This window comes from Lytechinus pictus, chromosome 12 (genome assembly GCF_037042905.1).
Source record: "Lytechinus pictus isolate F3 Inbred chromosome 12, Lp3.0, whole genome shotgun sequence".
NCBI classification, from domain to species: domain Eukaryota; kingdom Metazoa; phylum Echinodermata; class Echinoidea; order Temnopleuroida; family Toxopneustidae; genus Lytechinus; species Lytechinus pictus.
This window is the reverse complement of record NC_087256.1, coordinates 8,578,386-8,584,485: the sequence shown is the minus strand read 5'-3', so window position 1 is coordinate 8,584,485 and position 6,100 is coordinate 8,578,386.

The window sequence follows — 6,100 nt, the reverse complement described above, 5'->3', positions numbered from 1 at the left end:
ATTTCGTAAAGTCCGTCATTGAAAATGGAAACGAAATACAAATGTTTCACATCAAGCTCTAAATTTATATTTGTCATTATTATATGCAAATATTTGTTAAAATACTACGATTAAATAATGTTCTACGCCTACGGTCATGATCAGAAATATTGTTAATGAAAGTTTTAAGGCTTATTTTACGTTGATCGCCGCATTACAATTTTCCCTTAGATCAATTTCGATTTGGTTTTATTGCGCATGCGCAGTAGATGGCAAAAAAAAAATCCATTCATGATTATTCATCGTGCATTAATTATCAGCGCGCAGCATGAACGTTAAGACTCGAACTCCGGATCAAAATAAACTTCAAATTAATCGTGAATAGGCATCATCATTACACAATAGGTTTCATTTTGGGGGGAATATATTCTATTCAAGTAAGAAGTAGTTAAGGACGTTCCACAGTTAAAATGAAATCCATGTCATTTCACCAAATTTTGCAGAGAGTTAGTTTGGTATCTATGCATTATGCAAATGCAAAAAAATATATAGGTTCATGTCCTTAATTTTTTCTACGGGTCTTCAAAATCGCCGTATTTGAATGATATGCAATCTTGCGCAATCGAGAGAATTATGCCTCTTTTAGACCTCACGAATTCACCAAATGAGTTTAAATCAACTTACTCATTGGATACCGCATCAAACTTCATCAAATTTTCAAGATATATAACAAAGTGTATACCAAAGTAAGAGAGTCTTTTAATTGGTAAAACTATATCTATTTGGAGTCAGCAGGCGCGGATCCAGGATTTCGTAGGGAGGGGGGGGGGCCCAAATTCGACCTGATTTTGGCGCCCCTGTGTACTTTTCGGAAAAATGGCGGCCCCTCCTCCAGGCAATCATAAGTGCCTTAAATGCCTGTTAGATTATCTTATTTCATAGGCACATGAAGAAGAGGCAATTGAATGATGGTTTTATAATAATGTGTTCATGAATAAATGTAATATCACTTTAAAAAAAGAATCAATGCGATCGCGAAGCGCGAGCGATTTCTATTTTAACCATTTGATGCTTTTAATCTCGTTTAACTTCTCATCAGATTAGGCCCTGCTAGAATTATGTGAGCGGGAGCCAGGCGCGGATCCAGGATTTCTTAGGGGGCCCTAATTTCAAGTCAAGTAATAATCGTGCCAAAATATTGACTCCCATTGCCGAATGGGTAATGTCTAGTTACTTCACACAGAAACCTCTCTTGCATTGTATAGGCATACTTCGTTCTTCTGGGTATCCCCATTTTTTTCTTTTCTACTTTTTTGTTTCAGGGCTTGAAAAATATTACGGGGATGACGCCCCTGTATCGCCGCGTATGAACACTGGTTGTGCAATAACTAAATTGCATATTCTGCATGAGAGAAAATTAATTTTTTATTTTGGGTAATATATTCTTGAAAAGATATACATGCTTTTTATTATAGAGTTGAGGTAGACTCAGTAGTCAGCACTCAGCATTTACTAATTGGGAGTACACTGTCTACTTAGATCTGTAAGTGTTTGGATATATTATATAATCTTTTGTTATTCGCTTGAAATCCTTTCAAAACAGTGAGTTGTCTTGTCAATCCTATTCAACAGACATTGGATCTTCCGCTCTTGCAACAATCATATCAAGTATCAAAAGGTTATGTATGAAATGTATCTTATAATCTTGCTCAAATTGTATATACTCCAAATAGATTTTAAAAAGAAACAGAATGCGTGTAAATGGTGTAAATAAAACAAATATAAGATACTAAAAATAAATATGCTGTAAAAATATACTTTATTGGCAATGTCTATATAAATACGAAAATAATGCTCTTAAGTTTGCATCATTTTGGACGATAAGTTCTTACCTCTCTCTTTCATACAATACAAGTGAAACATGAATTCTAAGGTCCCATGTATCTTGTATACATCAACTATTTCAAGATGTAACAATAAATGTAAATGATAGCAATGCAGTTTAGGCCTGAGTATATCCACGTAATAGTTTCAGTGGAATTCGTTAAAAAAATTACAACGTGATTTCCCACTGTAGGTTGGAAACGAAAAGGTGTCGTATCATCAACTGTATCTAGCTGTCTTTTACGCATTACTTCTTGAAACAAAAATATAGGAACGATATAAACCATAGAGTTATTTCAGTTATTTGAGTATTTGACGATCCGTCAAAAAATAAAAACGCATCCGAAACTTTCACCATTACAATGAAAGTTTCATTTATTCCTTTACATATTGCAAGTAAACTTCAACATTTCTGTAAATAATATATATTAATATATCCATATACAATTAAGTTCACATGGTGGTATACTGCACATCCGATTTCAGAATATGATATGCGTTGTGGTATGAATGTCTACCCACCTATAACATGCAAAACGTTTACTAGTAACTAGTGACTATACTACTAGACCGATTTTTACTCAAACGGCTTTCCAATAGAGAAATAACAAGAGAACATTCACCTAAGAATGGAAATCCTCATTTGTTCTGATAAATATCAAGAGTATCAGTACAAAATGTAAACAGTGTCAGTATAAAATGTAATTTGAAATTAACAGAAATGTCAAAGAAAATCGGTTATTCAATCTGCTCAGATCAAAGAATAATACTCTCACTACTGCTAAAGTTATATAATTGTTGGCCGTGTACTCCATTCACCGTCCAATTGAAACATAGGACCTATATATAATATTATATTCCACTTGTTAACATTATATTTTCCAATCCGTTTGGGAATAGTGGCTTAAGTGTTGCAAGCAATATAAAAACAACAGTTAAAATCAGACGCTTCTCATACATTTGTCAAAGTGCAGAGTGCTTCCCTTAATGCAAGAAGAATTCACAACTCTTATTCATATTTTGTTTCTTAGCCTTTAATAAACAAGAGCGACTTTTGTTAGGAATAGAGTTATGGAGTGCTCAGCTCGTGAAGCTCACGAATTACTCATTAAAATATTGACGAATTGCCTATTGACGAGTACCCCTACTAAAACATGTTACAAAAGTCGCTAGGACAGAACATAATTTTTGTCTCGCCTACATAGCAGAGCGAGACAATAATTGGCGCCTCTTTTTGACGATGGGGACGGCGTCAACACTGAAATCTTAACAAAAGTTAAGTTTTTGAAATGTCATAGTTCATGAAACTTGGAAACAACGGTAATAAAGTATAGCGGAATATCCTGACTACGTTTGTTTAAGGTAACATGACCAAGGTCAAAGGTAATTTAGGGTCATTGCAGGCCTGGCCGCATGGGTCAATGAACTTAGAAACTGTTGGGAGAATCAACATCGAAATCTTACCAAAATTAAAAACTAGAATAAGATATTCGAAAGCGTGTGTAAGATTAAAGCTAATCTCCCACATTAGATGTATTCAATTTAAAAAATACAATATAAAAAATGTACGTCGTATTATATAAACTAGCAGATACTCCCGTGTATGTGACAAGTTCGATGGTATAAGCATGGACCTACTACTCTGACAGAGTAGTAGGTCCATGGTATAAGTAACATTGAGATGTTTTCTATCATGTAGTGTATATAATTATAAAGTGTTTTTAATTGGAACAAGCGCTAAATGTAAATATTAATTTTTATATCAATATATGAATTGAGTAATTTGAATTTATTTGGCGTTATTGTGTTTACGTTAATCGTGCCCCCCCCCCCGTAGTTACGCCACTGAATCGATGAATGTTCATGTTTTACCATGTGTTCCTACCTCTCAAATTTGGACGGAGGTACTTGTCTAGGGAGTCAGCTTGCTTTAGCCTCTCCGCTTTTCTTTTTCGATTTTCGCAACCTGAAGGTTTTTTGTTGGCCATAGTACTTGAGAACTTTGTACTTGGGCGTGGTCGCCTGGGCACCATGAGTTGCAGACTGGCGAGTTTGAATTCGCGCCTTGCCCGCTTTCCAGACCATAATGCGCATGCTCGTAACTTCGAGAACTTCGAGAATTTCTCGGAAGTCTCTTCGGGACGGAATGTATGAATGCGGAAATAATAACACGAATAGTCTTAAGGCCTGAACAAGTTCTTTTAATGTGATCGAGGCGGTCTGAATATACGGTTATTATCAATTTCCACTTTCCAAATAACTATGGAGCGCAAGTTATCCCGACCTGCAACTAGCTACACGGTGGGTCATTGCTTGCTTGTTATTGGTGTTGAACGTGACGATGTTAACATGTGATTTGTAACCTATGCAATTATAGGTATATGGCTTAAAAAGAATGCAACTTGTATAACTTATACTAGTTGCATTCTTTTTAAGCCATACCCATACACAATTCCAGCGCCCCCTAGTTCTCACATCAATTTGGCGCCCCCCCCCTCGTTCGAACATCAATTTGGCGCCCCAAGTTCGAATAGCAATTCGGCGCCCCCTAGTTCGAACATCAATTTGGCGCCCATATAGTTCGAACATTCAATCGGCGCCCCCCGATGATGTCGAACATAAATTTTGCGCGCCTACGTCGAACATCAATTCGGCGCAACCCCCCCCCCTACGTCGAACATCTATTAGGCCTCCCTAGGTCGAACATCAATTTAGCGCCCCCAGTTGGAACATCAAATTGGCGCCCCTAGTTCGAATATCAATTCGGCGCCCCCTAGTTCGGACATCAATTCGGCGCCCCCCCCTAGTTCGAGTATCAATTCGGCGCCCCTACATGTAGGTCGATCATCAATTCGCCCCCCCCCCCCGTTCGAACATCAATTCGGCCCCCAGTTCGAACATCATTTTGGCATCCCTTCGAACTCAATTTGCCTTCCCTAGTTCGAATATCATTTCGCCCCCTTAGCTCGAGTATCAATTTGGCGCCCCCTAGTTCGAACATCAATGCGGCGCCCCCCCTAGTTTGAGTATCAATTTGGCGCCCCCCTAGCTCGAACATCGACCCCCCCCCCCCAGTTCGAGTATCAATTTGGCGCCCCCAGTTCGAACATCATTTTAACATCCCTTCGAACATCATTTCGGCGCCCTCCTAGTTCGAATATCAATTCGGCGCCCCTACATGTAGGTCCAACATCAATTTGGCGCCCCTACATGTAGGTCGATCATCAATTCGGCCCCCCCCCCCGTTCGAATATCAATTTGGCGCCCCCTAGTTCGAATATCAATTTGGCGCCCCTATGTCGAACATCAATTCGCCCCCCCCCCCGTTCGAACATCATTTTGACATTCCTTCAAACATCATTTCGGCGCCCTTTTGATTCGAACATCATTTTCTTTCCTCCTCTTCCTCTTTTCTTCTTCTCGTCCTTCCCCCTCTTCCTCTCCCCTTTTCTTCTTTTCTTTCCCCCTTTTTCTCTCTTTTTTCTTATCTTCTTTCTTCCCTCTTCCTCCCTCTCCTTTTTCTCCTTTTCGTTTTTCCCTCTTCCTCTCTCTTCCCCCCCTCTTCTTCCCCATCTTCCTCTTCCCCCCCCTCCCCCTCCCTTTTCTTCTCTTCCTTCCCCCTCTTCCTCTTTTTTCTCTTTCTTTCCCCTCTTCTTCTCCTTTTTACTTCTTTTCTTTCCCCTCTTCTTTTTTCTTATTTTCTTTCCCCTCTTTTTTTTCTCTTCTTTCCTCCCTCTTCCTCTCTCTCCTTTTCTTCCCCCTCTCCCCCTCGCTTTTCTTCACTTCCTTTCCCCTTTTCTTCTTTTCTTCCCCCCTTCTCTCTCTTTTTTCCTCTTCTTTCTTCCCTCTTCCTCTCTCTCCTTTTTTCTCCTTTTCCCCCTCTTCCTCTCTCTTCCCCCCTCTTCTTTCCCCGCTTCCTCTTTTTCTTCCCCCCTCCCCCTCCCTTTTTCTTCTCTTCCTTCCCCCTCTTCCTCCTTTTTCTCTTTCTTTCCCCTCTTCTTCTCCTTTTTTTCTTCTTTTCTTTCTTCTCTTCTTTTCTTTGCCCTCTCCTTTTTCTTCTCTTCTTTCCTCCCTTTTCCTCTCTCTCCTTTTCTTTTCCCCTCTTCCTCTTTTTTCTCATTTTCTTTCCTCTTTTCCCTCTCTCTCTTTTTCTTCCCTTCTTTCCCCCTCTTCCTTTTTTCTTTCCCCCTTTTCTCTCTCTTTTTTCTCCTCTTCTTCCTTCCCCCTCTTCCTCTCT